The 19,444-nt window shown below is 48.1% G+C and overlaps 1 long non-coding RNA gene across 1 annotated transcript; it reads right to left on the bottom strand.

The window, feature by feature from the left end:
- Positions 1-301: 301 nt before the first annotated feature.
- LOC144101068 (uncharacterized) lies at positions 302-2,616 on the bottom strand. The gene is made up of 3 exons (XR_013307931.1): positions 2,496-2,616; positions 710-756; positions 302-381 (listed from the first exon to the last, which is right to left on the bottom strand). It is a non-coding gene; the product is annotated as an uncharacterized LOC144101068 (long non-coding RNA).
- Between the last annotated feature and the right edge of the window lie 16,828 nt (positions 2,617-19,444).

Below are 19,444 nucleotides of genomic sequence, written 5' to 3'. Positions count from 1 at the left end.
GAAGCACCACCTGCGCCGTTTTGGTTTTAAGTCCGTTCAAGCTATCGCGATATCTGGAGTTTGAAAATGAAAAATATTCATGCTGGACCGGTTTGGCGCCCAAAATGAATTTGTAATTTCGTCCTTGCGGCTAAAAAATACCGTTAACTACCTAACCAACACGAGGAAAACCACAAGAGATTGAAGACACCTGACGGCGCTGAAGGCACAAAGTGTTCAAGAGTGTGGAATACGTGAGTTTTCTATTTGCCGATAGGGCGAGGTAAATTCATTCTTCGTTCAATGTCCCCTAGCGATGGCTTACCTTGTTCGGAACGAAGCACGCATCCAGAATCGGCGCAGACATTCCACATAACCGGGTGTATCTCGACGCCAGCCCACCTGCGCGCGGAAACCAGTATTACAGCGGACTGTTTGCAGTACTACCACTACGACAGTTACCGAGCCAAAGTTTCGATAGAGAACGCGATATAAAGTAAGAAGTGGTTATTTGTTTATCGGGGTTTAAGGTCCCAAAGTGACTCAGGCTATGAGGGACGCCGTACTGAAAGGCTCCGGAAATATCGACCACCTAGGATTCCTTAACAAACTCTGACATCGCACAGTACACAAGTAGCGGTTGCTGTCATAAACGTGTAAAACATGCTACAGCAAGGAAACAACGCTCGCCGAAGTGGCATGTACCCACTGTGGCCAACCGTCTTCTTACCTGGAAGAGCTGTATCCGTGAGCCTGACGTGAGAGAGGAAGAGTTGCCTGCAGTGAACCGAAACACGGCGATCAATGGCGATTCAGACTACGTGCACCACGTGACGCGCGAGTAACACTTTAAAAGAGGGAGGGGGGACCTCTCTGTCGGGGTTTTCTCTACACCTACTTTTTTTAGGAACATCCCATTCTCAGCAATTCTAGACAAAATGATTTTTGAGCGGGAAATAATTTATGAACGCAATTTTTTAATATAATGAAAGATTATCCGATAAGAATGAATATATTCGCAGATCATCCGACAGCAGTCATGTATTTTATTTCGATTCACGTTTTTGTTATCGTCAAAAGCGTTCCCCGATGGTTCTCTGCGGCAGCCTTCACTGTTCGATGCGGTCGATGGAAACACTTTAAAAGATTTTGCTACATACCAAAATAAAGGACCATTAACTTCAACAGTTCGATAAAAATGGCTTACAATTTTCTAATTTTCAAAATATTTGCACCAGAGAGCTCGACTTGCCACAACTAAATGCAGCACTCTTTATTCTTTATTCAGAAAGAATGAAGGTGCCACTGCTTGGTTACTCGCATTGCTTCAGGACAATCAAAATGCTGGAGAGTTCACTTCATAATACCATTGCAGCGACTAAGGCTTAACTCTGTAGGCGCCCTTATGCTTCGGCTCGACACGACTACTGCTTGCACTGTACGAGACATCCTGGAAGCTGCGGCTAAATGGCGCAAGGACACTACAGCAAGGTGTCCTGAACAAACTGAGGACAAGTCGGTTTCTAAGCTTCACTACCTCGATTCGAAAGATGAGTGCAGTGATGCTCTGTGCAGAGCATGTAGTAGTCACCGAAGTGGTGAGATATCTAAGGCTTCTAAGCTGACAACAGGTCAGCAAAATTGTGGTTTGCCACTCAACCCGCTGAAAGTGTTAAATGCCTTTGTGGGACGGACTGAGCTATATGTGTGGAGTAACCAGTGTATGACTGTTGATTCTTCAAGGGCGGCTCCGGAGAAGCTCACGGATGAGGCTGTTTGCATAGCGTCATAAGCTCCAAAAAGGCATTAATTTCAGAGCTTCGACGATGGCACTACAGAGGGCAGGAATATACCAGTTGCCAGCGATCTCCTCTAAACTTCGTCGAAAGGACAATGAGATAAATTCTGTAATTTCACAAATTTCCAATTTACCATAACAAGAATTCAAAAGGTAAATGTCAATAAGATAAATTCTGTAATTTCATGAATTTCCACTTTACCATAACGAGAAATCAAAAGGTAAATGCCATAAAAGAATTCCCATTGCGCAGAAGACAGCAACCCAGAGATTTGCGCGACAAATGCAAAGAGCGCATCTTTCACTAGCAAAGATATCGACGTATATCTATGGCTCACACGGCGACATGCATGAAATGTAAGTCCCGCGAAGAGGCGGCTAATTCATTTCCTTCAGCCAGAGATCAGAATTCACTTCCGGTCCTTTATATATATTGTAAAATGTGGCGTTGACTTCTCTAAGCGACGCCTGTGCTATAAGTGACGTCGTACACTCGGCCTTTTATGTGAACAACTACATTCGCGGGCAAAATATCTACGACACATGAGCCAAAAATGTGTATGATCAAGACCACACTTACGGATATGAAAGAAAAGCTTAAGTTCTTTAATCTATGGCAGCGAAATGATCTGGTCGTCGAAAACTTGGCGCCTATGGGCCTAAGTAACCTTGCGAGTGGCCTAGAGACATTTGTCTCTGATATTACAAGGTAACGTACCTCACAGTTTTGTGCTTTTCGCCACAGGCATATTAGAGGCCGTTGCTTGCGCACAAGCAGTCACCCACGCGAGAAAAGCACTGCTGGTGTTGCAAGAAGCGGACACTTTCAGCCCACTCGTTGCGTTCCCTGTGGAGAGGTGACATCAGAAAGGCGGTTAAGCAAACTTATTATAGAGTTAAAAGAAGAAACATATGAACGAAACTGCGAAGGCCTCTTTCAATTGGTGATGTATAATTTCTAGAGCTCGTGTGCGGGAGTTTACAGAGCAGCAATGCTAGCTGCTTGGACGTTACATTGTCACGAATCACAGCCTGTAATATTCTGGCATCTCTAACATCAGATATGATATATTTGCCGATAATGAAATTGTTCACGAAATATTAAGGCAAAAAAATTCCACCAGCGTGCTGAAGAAAGAGGGAGCTTTCGAAAGGCTTTGTTTTTTGACTGTGGCTCATATTGTCACTGAATTAACTAGACTGTTTCTCCTCAGTGGTACAAGGACACTATAACACCAATTATCCGGTGAAGATCATTTTTTTTACATACGATCACTTACACAATACAAAGTGAGAACCGGCGACCAACTGTCCGGAATTGCCCATCCAGACATGGCGGGAATATTAAACAGGACCTCGTAGCGACTCAGGCATTGAGAGACACCATAGTGAAGGGTTCACGAATTTTTGACACCCTGGGGTTCTTTAACATATTCTGACATCGCACAGTATACAAGTAACGGTGACTGGCATAAATGTGCAAAAGATGCTACAGTAAGGAAACCAATCTCCGACAGCAGTTTTGTATTTTAATTCAATTCACGTTTTTGCTGTCGTCAAAACGTTTCTCGTTGGTTTTCTATGGCAGTCGTAACGGCTCGATGTCATCGATGGAAACACTTTAAAAGAAATATTTTGCTACATACCAGAATAATGAGATACTACCCTCAATATTTTTATAACTCTCTTACAATTTTCCAATCTTCAAAACTTTTGCCCGATAAAGCAGGAGTTGCTGATAGCAAATTCAGCGCTCTTCATTAAAAAAGAACGAAGCGACCACTGCTTGGTTACTCCGATTGCTTCGGAAGTTCACTTCATAATACCACACTAGCGACTTAGGCTTAACTGCAGAGTCGCCCTTATGGTTCGGCACTACACGAATACAGCCTGCACTGTACGAGATATCGAGGAACCTTCGCATAAATGGCGCAAGAGGTCCACAGAAAAGTCTCCTGAACAAATTAGGGACAAGAAGGTTTCGAAGTGTCACCACCTCTGTTTGAACGATTAGTGCAGTGCTGTTATGCGCCCGAGCATGTAGCAGTCGGCGAAGTGGTGATATCTCCAAGACTTTTAAGGTGATAACATGTCAGCAAAATTGCCGGCGCCCCTTAACGTGCGGGAAGTTTTAAATGGTTTTGTGGGACGGCCTGATCTATATGGGTGGAGTAACCAGTGTATGACCGATGAGACTTCGTCTTCAAATGTTCCATTAGGTGTGCAGCGTCGCCAGTTAACCGCAGCACAATGCGGAAGAGGTTGAGCTATGTGTGTGTCCGACCACCACCCACGCGACGAATTCCCTAAAGGAGTTTAAGGCAGCCGCTGTTTCTCTGCCCTTCTAAGGCACTACTTGCATCGCAGCGGCGAGATCAGTTGCTTGCATGTGACAACGTGTCACCAATGACAGCTAATCTAATCAGAGCCCGCATCATCACAGCATCACATTGTGAATAACGTATGTGACAAGCCTAAAGCCAGTAATGAACGCGTTCTTCATTGTTTGTTTGCCGGCTGTGAAAGGCAGCCTTTCACCGCGAAAAGATAGATGATTATGACTGTAGTGGCTGACACACTCTCGGTGACGCTTTTAGACTTTTACAGTTAAGGCACGGTGACAGCATGTTTAATGCTAGGCCGCAAGGTCCAACGTAACGGCACAAGCACGCCATGAACCAGTATACGATGCCGATCTTTAACTCATGAACGAACGCTTACCTTTTATCGAAGGAGCTTCCATGGCCAACTGTCCTGAACCACGCGCTGAGACGCGACGCAGGTATTCCACACGACAGGTACCGCGAGGACAGAACTGAGTGGTCCTGCGTACAGAAAGTGTTGCGTCAACATCAGTTACAGAACGAGAAGAAAAGCATGTTTGTCGCTGCGGGTTCCATTTATGGCCACGGTATCACAGTGCCCCAGGGGAATATCAGTGGTTATGGCGCTCCGCTGGTGACCCTAAATACGCGGGTCCGATCCCGGCCGCGGTGGTCACACTTTGATGGAGGCGAAATGCTAGAGGCCGGTATACTGTGCGGTGTAAGTACACGTTAAAGAACCGCAGGTGGTCGGAATTTCCGGAGCCCTTCACTACGGCGTCCCTCATAGCGTGTGTCGCTTTATGTCGTTAAACCGCATAAACGAAACTAAACCAATCATCAACTTCCACAACATGATAGCGAGACGTTTACGGGGGTTTGACGTCCCAAAGCGAACCAGACTATGAGTAACGGCGTAGTGAAGGGCTCCGGAAATTTCGACCACCTGCGCTTCTTTAATGTGCGCTTACATCGCACAGTGCACGGGGCCTCTAGCATTTCGCCTGCATCGAAATTTGAAAGCCGAGGCCGGGATCAAAATTGCTTCTTTCATGTCAGTCACCTAGAGCAATAACTACGCATACATAACAATCGTTCTGGTGGTGCAATCGCGCTTACTTTGGGTAAACGACTTGTAGTAAGAAAAAAAATGGAGTGTAAAGGGAAAAAAAACCCAATAAATTGTCACCATACGCGTCAAATTACAGCATGAATATGTAAGTGGTTTAGCCGAGAGATGCCTTTTACAAGATGTAATTAGGGATGCGAAAATGGAGCCAGTCAAATATTTGACCGGGTGCACCTAAGATCAAGCAGGAATACCCTACTGCATTTCACCTAGGGGGTTAACCCAGGCTAACCCGGGGAAGGAATAAAGGAGGAATTGAAAGAAGAAAGGAAGAAAGAGCTGCCGTAGTGGAGGGCTCCGGAATATTTTCGACCACGTGGGGATCTTTATGTGCACTGACATTGTAAAGCACACGGGCTCCTTAGCGTTTCGCCTTCATAGAAACGCGGCTGCCACGGTCGGGGTAGAACCCGGGTACTCCGGATCAGCAGCCGACGGTTCATAGCGTTTTTCTTGGTACTTGCGCAAAGAGATATTTGCGAGAGCAAATATTAGGTGAACAATTTTAACATGGCTGATGAGTATGAATCGTACTTTAATCTGCAAGGCAGGGAAAGTTGTTGCCAGCTCTTTTTATTTTTAAATTTTATCCCGTTTTATAAAGTTGTGCGGAAGAAATCTCCGTGCATCAAAGTCAAGAAGCAGTGAGACAAATGTCATAAAACTACCAGCGGAGCAAGTACTAAGGACCTTAAACGGGAGAGCAACAGAGCCTATCGAGGACGACAATGTCGATGACCTCTCTGTAGTGAATTTTGAGAAATTGAGGTTTGTAGTGATCTGCAAAGGTACCTTAAAATCCGTACAGTTGTGTAAGCAAATATTTTGCTAGACGCACCTATCTGTCACAGTCTGGAGTTAAAAGGACTTTGGTTATGAACTTTATGTATGTACTACTTATATTTAAGAAAATGTGTTTTACAATGACTATAGCGTAGAATCACGGCGGTTGTCAAATTCGTGCGCTAACACGGATTGATTTATGTATATATTTCGCATCCTTTCCCAGTCATCCAAAGATGTTCTTAAGGAGCTTAAAGCCTCGAATAAAGCATCGTAATGAGTGCTTTTTTCAAGCCTCTCGGTCTGGCAGCTTCTGCTGGAAGCGTCAGGAGAAGCTGCCAGTTATAGAAAATATATCGCGGTTATTTTACGTAGCTTCTGTTAACAAAAATATGATTTTATTGCATAAATGGTAGTCGATGTGTTGTCAGTGCGACAGAGCTGTGGTCGAAAGCACTTATGAGGATTCACAAAATTTTAACAAAAGCTATGTGTGACAGCAACGTAGTTTGTCGCTGCTATAGGACGACGTCCTTCGCGTGTCCGCGTCCTGTATTATATCTCTGGTTTGCATGAAGTATTAATACTTGATAACCGCATTACATACATCAAAGGACAGGTGTTTACATTACAGCAATGCATGGTGCCGAAGCATAGGTCGTTGAGGCTTTCATATCTCACTAGCCAGTTTGGCGCATAATACACTGCGGTCAGGGCATGTGATATGTTATCGGAAAGGCCCCTCGAAAGCACTCAAAATTAAGAAAAAGTAAAATCTCTTTATGCGATGCCTCTAATTTTAAATATGGAGCTCATGCGCTAGGCTGAAGCAGATACTGTCTGGCCAATTTTTTTCTGCACCGACAGGTCCCAAAGAATGCACACTGCCACGAATACCGAGCAAGCACCGAAGAAGGAACGTGTGTATTGAATGCTAGCCAGCACGGTCAGGGAAAGAGCACTTTACAATACAGTGGCGCTTCACATTGTCTTCCAGACCATTGAGAGACGTTGGAACAAAGACTCAGACCTTGACTTGCACCTCATTTTATTTGTCGTTACTTATAAGGGTGGAAGCGTTAAAAGCCCTGCTACTTAGAAAATCCGATGTTGGCGTAGGCGCTGTCGGCGTTGTGAGCGAGAAATCAGGACCATGATTCTGTCTGGTGGTGTCCAGAGAGCAACCTAGGAGGCAGGTGGCCCTCCTAAGTCCCGGGACCTTGCGCCGTCATGCAAACCTGCCCACGGGGACAGGTGGATGTTGATGATTGGTCGCTTGGGTAGAGCAACCTGGGTCGCACATGATCCTATGTTGGGAGCACCTGTCATCACAGGGCAGTGGCGCACCACTTAACCGCCACACCGGTGGGCCAGGAGGATTATGAGGACTCCCAGGGACCTATGTATGTAAACTAGAGAACCTTTGCATATATAGAAATTTACCCATTATGCTATCTCGTCATAGATTTAAGGCGAAGCTGAAGTCTCCCCTCCATTTCCCCCTCCCCCTCCTTCCTTAGTTGTACAAAGCTAAACAATGCTAGGGAGGCTGTTATGATAACTGCTGTAGATCGTCCTGAAAAAGAAATGACATTGATTGTCGCGTCCTTGTTGTCTCCCCACATCAGATTGAAACCCAAAGAATTGAGCTGCAAAATTAAAGTAGGCAGCACAGGGCTTCAAACATTCAGGCACAGCAGACAACAACTGGCCATACAGCCGCAATCTTGGAGCCATCACAGAGCTTCTGCTGCAAGTAGTCAGCGACCTTCGCAGCTTTCCTGGTCTTCTTCCCGCTCTCACATCGGGCAAGCCTGGGACGTAAGTGTCTTGTGTGTCAGGACTGTGTGCTAAAAGCTTTCGTTCTTTTCTGCGGCTCCAAAGGTTTAAAAAGCGGGACAGCTGGCATTATACGTCTTGCATGTACAGCATTCAGCATGTGGGCGCAACCGCATTGCGCTCACGTGGAGATGCCAGAAATAAGATGCGAATAATTAACACATGTTTTCGCACGTCTGCTTGGTTTGACTACGTTAAAACGCAATCTTATTTTCTACTGTTTGGCTAGATAAAAAGTTCCCCTCTAAACTTCCACCCATGCACTAACGATCGCTCACCTGCCCAGTGTGGTGAAATGAAGACCGAGAGGACCGCCTTCGTTGGGGAAGTGGTCCACACGCGACGCCAGTATTTCACCCGACAAGGGTGGCCTTCGAAGGAAGTCGACCTGCGCAATGAAACATTAGCGCACTGCTTAGCTAAACTACGAGAAGGTGAAATAAAATTGAGGTAAAACAGAGCGCGAGGCCTCCGGACACGAAGCGGCAAGCGTTACTTGAATTGCGAATTCCTCATTGCATGCAACGTCTATTTCAAAGAAAGCACGAATAGCACGAATATCAGTAGAGAAATGCCGTCGAAACAGCAGCGACGCGTCTCACTGAGTTGCTCAATTAGATTAGTAAGCTGCATACATTTGAGCGTTCATGTTCTTTCTCATTCAAAGCTGGGATGACAGCAAAGCGTGTATGGCTGCCAGGGCACGACAGACGTTCTTGGTGCGGTGCATTTCTATCACATATCTCTATTCAACTTCTGAACGCACAGACAATACCAAATCAATAAGCATGTAGTGGGCTTGCAACTACCCCCTATTTTTATAATATGAACGCATCTAAACTACTTAAGCGGCATGTAACTGTAGCAGGTTCCTCTTCTGCAGCTTCTGTGGCGTGCAAAAAGACGTAGCATCACCGTGGCAGGAGAACCCCATAGAGAACGTATGGGGTACTATGCAAGCCAACCCCATGAGGCCCCACACTGGGAACGCCCACCCGGACTTCTGTGGGCAGCCATCAAGACCTAGTGGGACAGGCTTCGCGATGATACAGTTGTCATCCGTTCCCTCCATGTGCCTATGTCGCGCGGTTTGGCGCATTTCTGCCACAACGTTGTCAATGCCAACACATGCAGCGCACATCTGACACCACCGCCACGTAGCTTAAAGCATGACAGAGGTGTCCACCGTCCCAAGGGACCAGTTATGCGCGTTTATTTTGCTTTTAAAGCTCCCGCTCTGTATTGGTATCGGCACAGCTGCAGCTCGGCGACGTCACGTACTTGTGAAACACGCCGAACAAGCTGCGGAAGGAAGTAGTAAATTTTCGCTTTAAAAACCATGAGGAAAGAAGGAGGGATCAGACGCAGCAGTTCGTCACCAATCGCAAGTGTAATAAGTTCGAATATACTTCAGCAGCACATTCACACACAGAACATCTGTGGCTCGGTGGTACTAGTGGTGCATGCACAGTAGTGACAAGGGGGTGCGCGCGCGAGGCAGAGATATATCCGCGGCGAGGCGCGCGTTGTGACGTAATGTGCCTCCCTTGAAGCACAGCCACAATGAAATCGTAAGTTCGCAGCCAGTGAAGCTTTCGCTTTAAGCGGCTACAAAGGAGAACTTTCTCAGAAAATTCGTAGTTAAAGAAAATTCTTCCTGTTCCGTGCTTGGAAGCAGGGACCACAGCTACACCGTAGCAGTCGCTCTACAAACTGAGCTAGCCGGGACGGCAAGCTTTAGATAGTGAGAGAGCGAATTGACCAATAACTCAAACTGGGAACAGTGTTGGTCAAATGTTTAGGGTAATCCCCAAAGCCGGATTATATTTGTAATAACGAAGTAATTCCTCATTGATATCCACCCGAGCGCAGCGCTGCATGGGCAAGGGATACAGGTTTTATTTACAGATACTTCGTACTTAACGATAAATTCGTCCTCGTGCGGGCTTCGAAGCCGGCACCATCGCTTCACCGGAGCAGCCGCTCTACCAACTGAGCTAACCGGGACGGCAAGGCTATGGTAGGGCGAGAGCGAATTGATCAATAACTCGTAGTGGGAACAGTGTTTCTCAAATGTATAGGCCAAGCACAACGCTCCCAATAAAAACCCGGGACATAGTGACGTCACGCGCGAAGTAACTTCATGTAATCCGATTGTGCTGCAAGTAGGAAAACAACTCGGCAGGCTATAGGAAGAGTGAGTTCATTTTCACAGGTTCAAAGTCCGTTCATGTGCCTGAAACCTGAGCAAAAGGAGGGTGTGGTATTTCGCGTGTATCGAAAGAGGAACGCAGTAGTCGAAATAATAGGGAGTTAAGTGTAGCGCGATCCGCAAACGTGAACCGCTTACGCTGGGCACCACTGCGCGCGAGTAGAACGTCAGGAGGGCGGTAGATGGCGCCACGTTCCCGTCAGCTGCGTACATGCCTGCAGCGTCGAAACCAATCAGCGCGTGTGTAGTGGTGCCCAGAGGAAGCGGATGACGGTAGCGGATCGCGTATCGCGCTATGCTGTGACTCTCATGCAACAAACAACTTCCGGTCGGCCGCACACCGAGCATGACGTCGAGCCACCACTGGCGATTTCCTTGCGTGCAGAAGGAAGCATCACTCACTCAACCCTCGAGGTCACCGGTCGCCGTGCCGTAGGCGTCCACACGCGACGCAGGCATTTCAGGCAACCCGGTGGTCTTCAGATGTGGTCGCTGCGTGCAAGTAGGCGCGTGTGAAGGCAATGGAGGTGGACTGCGTTAGGAAAGCGGCACGCATCGTACCTCGGTACGTGCACATGTGGAAAGCAGTGCGTCTAAAAGACTATCAAGGAATTCGAGTATTAAAATTTTCTGATTTGCGTGACTATAATGTTTCCCTTCTATTAAACAGTATATTAAAACTAATTCTCCTCTCCCATTCAGCTTAGTCATTTTGCCTGTTCGGAAAGCAAGACATACTGCTAACGGTAATTTTACCTTTGCAATTCGTAACAATATATACGGTGATAGATCAATTGAGTTCATTCCTACGATGGTTTGTAATCCATAGCCAATGCAAATAAATCTTTAGAGAAATTTTAAGCTCCCTTCGAAGGTATATTGCCTGCACGAGCAAGTAAGGACAAGATTTCGCTATATACGTTTAGTTTGAATTCAATATGTGCATTTCGTTCAAATGTTGTTTCGCACGTTACTCATGTCGCTTCCCAAATGCTTTGTTTCGTAATCGACTCAGCATAGGATGATTTCGTCTTGATTAGTGGTTTGTATCGTGTTTAAATCTTAATTTACACAATTCATAATTCGGCTCCTCAAATGTCTTATTTTGTATTGCACCGGATACTACCCATGTAGGCTGTCGGTCCAAATACTTTGTACAAGTTTTGCGTGAATGAGCTAACAAAGCTTCCTTTGAATTGTATTGACGAACATAAAAGGCAACAAATCGGCTTTAACTAACGCCGTTTTGTTCTTGAAAATAGGATTACAACTAGTCTCGACAAATTGAAATACAAAAGAACAAACAGAGGAGAGAAGAGAGAAAGTAATTTATTGAAAGGAAAGATGGTAACAGAGAGGAAAGAATATATGAATGGCGGAGGGGCAGACAGACACCGTTTTTTATAATCCTCCGGGTGCAAATGATTACTTTTATAAACAAGTTGCCTTGTGCATTTTCCCACTGCTGTTCCTTTCATTTTCTTTGCGAACATGCATTCAATACGCCAGCCTTATCCTATGCAAACCAACTTCAGTACGTTCAAGAGTCACCCTAGCTTTGACAGGCGCAGCAGATCGTCTTTATAGGGAAAACGGGCGTCCCCTATCTAACTCAAGTAGCAATGGAAGAAACTACTTCGCAGCCAGTGAATCGACCCCTGTCTGCTCTACAACAAAGAACTGCCCCGTCTGACTACGCTGTGACCGGCTATACAGACACGCGGGAAGCTCCTTCTCGCCCTTCAGTCTCATCCCTTTTGTTTCCCTTCTGACTCTTCTTTACTGTCGCTCGCCAAGCGCTTTTATGGATTACGAAATTGTTTCTGCGCGGGGGTCAAAGCATGATCATCATAAGCGTTGTCCTACTACGCAACCACTTCACAAGTCTGCTGAAATAGACCGATTTTTTGGCTACACGTGACGCCACACGAGCCCTGCTTGTAGATTTGCATAACGATAAGCTCTCGCCAACCGTGACGACGGAATGCTTTCTAGTAAGAGTAATTATGAAAAACTAAAAAAACCGGGGTAGAGCGGGGGCATTTTGAGGCACGTGATGAAGAATTTATGCGGCTATTACACATTCGTGGTAATGCGGAATATGGTCGCTGGCGGCTTTTATGCTGTGCTCTTGCGAATCATTCTCATCGGATGATGTTTTGGAATTTATGATTCAGCTAGTCCATCAGGCTGGGTTACAAAAATGAAGACCTGCTACTCCAGGCAGATGATTTTATTCGGTTTATAAGGTTCAACGCCCCAAAGCGACTCAGGGTATGAGGAAGGTCGTAATGGAGGGCTCCGGATAACTTAGATCACCTGGGCTTTTTCAACATGCGACATCGCACAGTGCACGTGCATCTAGTATTTCGCCTTCATCGAAATGCGAGCACAGCCGCCAGGATCGAACCTGCGTCTTTCGGGTGAGCAGGTCAGCACCAGAACCACCGAGCCACCGCGGTGGCCCCAGGCAGATGATTTTTAGCGTTCTGGCGCTGTTAATGGCCGCGTTCTAGCCGACCACTAGTACTTGAGGATCCCCACCCCCCTTCGAAATCTTTCACGGGAGTATTGGAACTCGCACACCCTCACCACGGGAGTTCGCACGCGGTTTACGCTTCGTTTAAACCCACTGCCCCGGCAACGAACGTTCACCCTGAAGCGAAGGCTCTTGCCTCCTTCACCCCTCTTCTCGCTTGCGAGCTATGGTCGCTCGTTAAGTCGCCGCGTCCTTCACCCGAGCTGCAGCACAACGCTGTTGCTCCATGCGACTGACTCGAGTTTCACCCACATGCAAACTAAGGAACCTTCAGTCTAACGTGAGTGCTCCTCGGCAATGAATAGCTGGCAATGTTCCTGGCAATGTTGCCAGCCAACCGCACCGCCCGAACACATATTGCCACAGTGTTAGCCATTTAGGAAGGAAGGAAGGAAGGCCTCAGACGTTGCTGGCACATACCCACTACGGGAGAGTGGCCAAAGATACAGACGGTTATTTACTGGATACAGGAAAGTTTTGACGGGAAAAGGAGTGGTAATGGTATGTAGTCTGATAGATTGGAAGAGGGAAGGAAAGGGGTCCAGTTAACTTGGAGATCGAAGACGGGACAATTGCTTAATGTGCATAATAGTACACAATGCCTGTAATGTTGCAATGTCGTACTGACTAAGGGCGGGAAAAAGAAATTAGAATGGGAGTCGCTGCGTTTCTTGAAGAAAATTTTGCACAGCAGAGCGCACACTCCTGTCGCTTCGTCCAAGCAAAGAAGCGCCAATGGAAAGAACAACCGCGGAAGACACAGGCAAGCCCAGTTGATGAAATGGAATTTGCAAAAGACGCTTCCTCAAATGAGAAAATCGGCTCTAGAACAGCAGGAAGTGATCTATTGTCTCAGGTTCGGCACAAAAAGGGCACAGTGGGGAAGCTGCCAGGCCAGATCTGTGAAGGTAGAAATTTAGAAGGGGAACCCGGAAACGCAAGCGCGTGAAAGAGACCTCTAGTCTGCGTGAGCGCCAGTCTTTGCTACTCCAAGGATGCAGAAGAAGCTGATATTCGGGAGATGATGTAAGAGCCGAGGCAGCATTCCTGAAATATTGTGTAGCTGCGAAACCTCACCGCTGCTGTATATGCACACGATTGCAGGACATCAACAATTGGGCCGCTGAGAGAGGCTCTTGCTAAGGAATCTACAACCTCATTTAAGTGAAAGCCCTTGTGACCGGGTACCCAAAGCAACCTTACCGAATTTAGATGGAGCGGAATCAGGAACATAAAGAGGCGTAATGGCCGAGAGTCAGTGGGTAAGGATAAGGAAGAGCAAATGGACAGAGAGTCTGTCATAACCACGACCAGGGAAACGGTAGATTCTAATTTTCGTAAGGCTAAGACTACTGCTAATAATTCAGCCAGAAAAATTGGAGTGAAGTCAGGAAGACGGAGAGAAGAAGACTAATCCAGTGAAAGCGAAAAAATTCCCACACCTGCCTTTTCGCGATCCTGCGAGGCATCGGTAGCAATAAGAACATGAGAGGGAAAGGACCTTAGGTGGTCTTGCAATAGACCCTGAAGAAGCGGGAAGGGCTGCAGCTTTGCATTCGATGGGAAAATGTCATCGAATTCAATGTTGGCAGATGAGGGGTTGTTATATATTTGGCGGACATCTGTGAAATGAATATTTATGCGATCAAGGAGGGACTGCACGTAACATATCTGCGGGGTATGAAATCGAGACCAGGCAGCACTAAAAAAGGCGGAAGGTTGATTAAGAAATATTATACTGGAAGCGTGAAGAGGTGAGTCGCACAATTTTAAGAATGTTTGAACTGTTAAAAGGCGAAACCTAGCTGATAACGAAGGCATTCGCGCCTCAAAGTGCAGAACAGCATTGGCGATATATTTTGGAAGCCCCAGACGAAGGCGCAACGCCTGACGCTCCAAAATCACAAGAGGGCGAAGTTTATAGGCAGGAGCTCCTGAGAATAAAACACACCCGAACTCCAAAATTGGGCGGACGTACATTTTATAAATCTTCAGAAGCGTATGCCTTCTCATGCCTGACCTAGCACTACAAAGCCTGCGCAGAATGCCAATGGCCCGAACTCCTTTTGCAGAAACTTGCTCAATGTGTGGCCGCCAGGAGAGAATAGAGTCGTATATTACACCGAGATACTTCACCGTCTGAACTTGAGGTATTATGTTATTTCTATAGACCAGGCCGATATTTACAGGAACAGAAAGTGGAAATACTAACAATGTGCATTTCTTCACATTAACGGACCGATGAATTCTTCCTAGCCAGTTGTCAAGAACATTGAGGTAATTTTGCAGGGTTCGATAAAGAGTGTGAATGTCACCTGCTGATGCAAAAAATGCAATATCGTTGGCGTAGACATAAGTTTTCACATTTTGAATGCATGGAATTGACCTTAGAAAAATGTTAAAAAGAACAGGTGAGAGAACTGATCCTTGCGGAACACCTCTTGTCTGTGGAAATCTCCTTGAGGAAACACCATTTTGGGAGCAGTAAAATTCTCTATTTTCCAAAAAACAGAAATCCAGGCTACAAAATAGCTTGGGAAGTTGAGTTCCTAAAATCTTAGTAATAGAGTCGTGTGCTCCACGCTGTCGTATGCTTTACTGACATCCAAGGTGACAAGCGCAGTAAACTTTTTTCTATTGCGAGCTAATTTAATACGACTGTCAAGGTCAGTATGAGCACACCAAATTGAACAACCCGGCCTGAAACCAATTTGGCATGGATTCAATACAGCATTTTCTGAAATGAATTACATGACACAGCTGAAAAGGACCCTTTCCACTAATTTCACTAGGTTCGATGTTAACGAAATAGCGCGTATATTGTCTAAAGTTAAGCCCTCCCCTTGCTTTCTAAGCAATGGAACTATTTCAGCAAGACGCCACTCATGCGGTATTCAAGGACCTTTAATAGAATGGTTAATTAGAGCCAACAGGTCTGCAGGAGATTCATTGAACAAAATTTTGATCATAGATGAAGTGACCTTATCGGGGCCAGGAGCCGCTGGGGATAAGCGCAAAACAATTTGCGACAGCTCAGGCATAGAGACCTCAGTGAAATCACTTGAGGTGCATGTGAATATAGTAGGAGAAGGTAAAGCAGATGTAAAGCGAAGCTCTAGGCCACACGCAATATCTTCTAAGGCCTTTGCGATGTCCGCAGGGGACTGAACGAGGGATTCAATGTTGGAAGTCGGAGGAATCACCTTGTTGCGCCTCATGAAATTAACCAAAGCTCGTTTACTTCCTGATTGGGAAAGGAAATCATAATGATTTGTATTATACTCCTCCTTTGCACGGGCGACAGTGCGCTTAAATGTTGCTACAACATACTTATAATCCAGCCAATTTTTTGGGCATTGATTGATGAGAAGTTTCTTCTAAGCTGCTTTCCGTCGTCTATATGCACGCGTGCACTCCGCATTCCACCAATTGTTCGCGATTGCACCCTTTGTTCTCTTAACCAAAAATTCAGACTTTTGCCTTGCATGGTCCAGTACTGAGCATAGATGTGCAGCCTTGCTTTCGGCACTTCTCTGAGCGCGAGTGTCTGAAGTGATTTGGAGGGCTGATTTTAGCGTGTCTTTAAACCAATTGTAATTTATTAACGTGCGCTGATGTCGCTCAGGAAGAGCTAATTTACACGCAAACTTGAAACTAAACGGTAAATGATCACTGTTTGTTGCACAGTCAACAGGCGCCCAAGACATAACAGAGATTCCTGGGGAGGAAAAAGTTAAATCCAAGGCACAGCGGCATTTACTGCGAACAAACGTAGGCAATCCGGAATTGTTGCAGATCAAGTTATTGCCAGAAGCCCAATCAAATAATCTAGAACCAAAGCTGTCTGTTTTAAACCCGCAAGTCACATGGTGCGTCAGTAGTCATTTACTGGCGCCGCCATGCGGGGGGACAGCACCCGCTGGTCTTCTTTGTCTTCCCCGGCTCGCCCGTTCGTTCGCTGAGTGTGTCAGCCTGGCTATTCCTGGTGTGCCCTTCTGCCCCTTCTGCCGGCTTTCGGTGACATTCTGTTGCAGGTGCTGGGCGATTTTGCCAATGCACGAAGAGCTCCCGGGAGCCTCCGACGACGCCCAGCTACACCCAGTGGACACGACACCTGTTCACAAGGCAAGCCGACGCTTACGAGGCTTACATCATGAGTTACGACCCCTGACGGCACGACCTCGCGCAATGACGTCAACTTCGACAACTCAGAGCACCCACAATGCCGTCAGTTTCCCCACCGCTGCCTCTTCATGCGCCTCGCACTCCCACGTCGTTTCGTGGCGACAAGTTCCATGGCCGTGGAAGACTGGTTGCCCAGCTACGACCGAGTCACTGCGTTAAATCTGTGGGACGAGGACCGCAAGCTACGCAATGTCTATTTTGCCCTGGAAGACTCCGCCAAGACGGGGTTTGAAAACCACGAATCCGCTATCCACACCTGGCAAGACTTCAGGCAACAGTTTCTCGAGACCTTCGGCAGCAACGAACGGAAGGAGCGAGCTGAAGTCGCCCTGCAGTCCTGAGCGCAGCGGCCAAATGAGCTTCGCCGTGTTCGTAGAAGACATGACGCGGGTCCTCAACCGCGCAGATCCATGTCGGGAACGAAGAAGATAAGTCATCTTATGCGAGCAGTGAAAGAGCAGCTTTTCGTAGGACTTGTGCGTGACCCTCCTAGCACAGTGGCTGAATTTTCTCGGGAGGCATGGAGCGCGCCTTGCAGCAGAGGTTCGAGCATTACGGCCGTCCGGCGACTATAACTGCTATGGACGCCAACATGCCGCTGCTTGGAACCGAGAGTGAGGCGCTCCGTGAGTTTCTCGGGAGCATTGTGCGCGAGGAGCTACAGACGCTTCGCCCTGTCGAGCAACACCCGGCCGTCGGAGCCATCTCGGATGTCATTCGCGACGAAGTCCGTCGAGCGGTTCAGCCAATGGCCTGTCCCCAGCCGCTGGCCGAGCCGTATATCATGGCGTACAGTGAAGCGTTGCGCAGCTCTGCGTCAGCACCACCGGCGTTTTGCTGCCCTGCTCCTTCTGTGCCGCATCAACGCTTTTCGACTTCGCCTAACCTCTCCGACGCACGACTACTCCTCAGCAAAGCAAACGCGTGGTGCACATCGAACAACCGGACCCTGTGCTTCCACTGCGGTGAAGCGGGCCACATATTGGGCCACTGCCCGTATCGTCGGATGGGCCTGCGAGGGTTTTCACCAGACGCACCCCGGCCACGCTTTGGTGAACGACCCCGTGACATCGAGCAGTACCTGTCAGACAGCGTCCCCCCTGCGCCTTCGCCTCAGCGCCCGTCCAGGTCGCCGTCGCCCCGTCGGTTCTCTTCCCCAGGTCGCCAGCCGTCCATCCGGCAGACCCTAGTCTCCGCCGGGAAAGCTGAAGACGGCGACCTCTGGGGTTAGGGCCGCCGTTGCTCCGCGATTCGAAGAAGTACTTCCGCTCGCCGACTTGACCCTTCAACCCGATCTTCCAGCTGCTCTGACTCCCTTCCGACGCCCAGAACAGCCTCTGCTCGACGCCCCATTTCTACGAACACCTCAACCCTCCTCTCCGGAACCCTCCACTGCGCGCATTCCAGAAAATGAGGTTGTTTTAGCCGAAATACCAGTACTCGCTGACAACCACCATGTGACTGCCCTCGTCGATACCGGCGCAGATTTCTCAGTTATGAGTCGTGGTCTTGCTACCCTCTTGCGAAACGTGCTGACAACCTGGGACGGAACACAAATTCGGACCGCTGGCAGTCACGTGGTGATGCCGCTCGGCGTCTGCACCGCTAGGATCGAGATTCGCGATATCATCTTCACTGGTAGCTGTGATGAACCAGTTTCTTAAAATGGCCCTGGATCCACACTGGGCATGAGGAGATTGATGCACAGACTCCAAAATGATTTTGAAGTGATTTAATTAAAGCATCTGGCTCGATGCCGCTTACGGGACAGAAGCTGGGCTCGTCGTCGCCGGGGCTGAGTCAGCGTGGTGTGGCACGGGCTCGATGAATGGCTGGTTGTCTGCAGCGGCCGGGCTGGGAGTTCCTCGTGGCTGTGCTGCCCTCGTTCTCGGCTGGTCGTTAGATGAGCTGCCAGGCGTGGAGGCGCGTTGGCGAAGGTCGAACGTTAGCGACGGCTAGACCCCGGGCTCAGGTCAATGCGCAGCCCCAGTCTTCTGCCTCGCTCCGTCTCCGGCCCTCTCGTCCACTCGCCCCGATCGCTCTCCCCCTTCCTCCCGTCGGCTTCCGCTTTTAAAGCCTTTGCCTCTTTCTTCAGCCGTGGCCGCGCCTTTGTCCACTCCCCCGTGGCTCTCGAGGGGTGCATAATGACGGGGACACTCAAGCGTCGTTCGACAGGGCCGTCGACGGTTACCATATATGGTCATGTTTCTCCGCCACAACCAAATATGGTCATGTCTCTCCGCTGCGACCCGACGTCAGGACGGCGCGGCCAACCGTCTCCAGGAAACGTCACTGACCGGCTCGCCGTGGCACCGGTGCATGTGCACGAATCGTCACATAGCTTCGCTGTGCTGGCTGAGTTCTCCATGGACCTCATCCTCGGTCTCGATTTTATTCGCGAAAATGGGGCTGTCATCGACCTCTGCGAAGTCATGGTGACATTCTCCGCCCCATGCACCGTAGCCGACGACAGTGCGCCAGGAAGACCCATTTTTCGCGTCTCCAGCGACCACGTCACTTTACCACCCCGTGCCAGCTTATTTGTTACGGTGGACTGCGACAACCCACGCGCGTCCAACAGAATCGCAGAAGCAAACTTGTCTTTACTTCTGAGCCAACAAGGCGGCATCGCACGGGGTGTAGTTGCCTTGTAGAA

Source organism: Amblyomma americanum, chromosome 8 (genome assembly GCF_052857255.1).
Source record: "Amblyomma americanum isolate KBUSLIRL-KWMA chromosome 8, ASM5285725v1, whole genome shotgun sequence".
NCBI lineage: Eukaryota > Metazoa > Arthropoda > Arachnida > Ixodida > Ixodidae > Amblyomma > Amblyomma americanum.
This window is presented reverse-complemented; position numbering and strand designations above follow the sequence as displayed.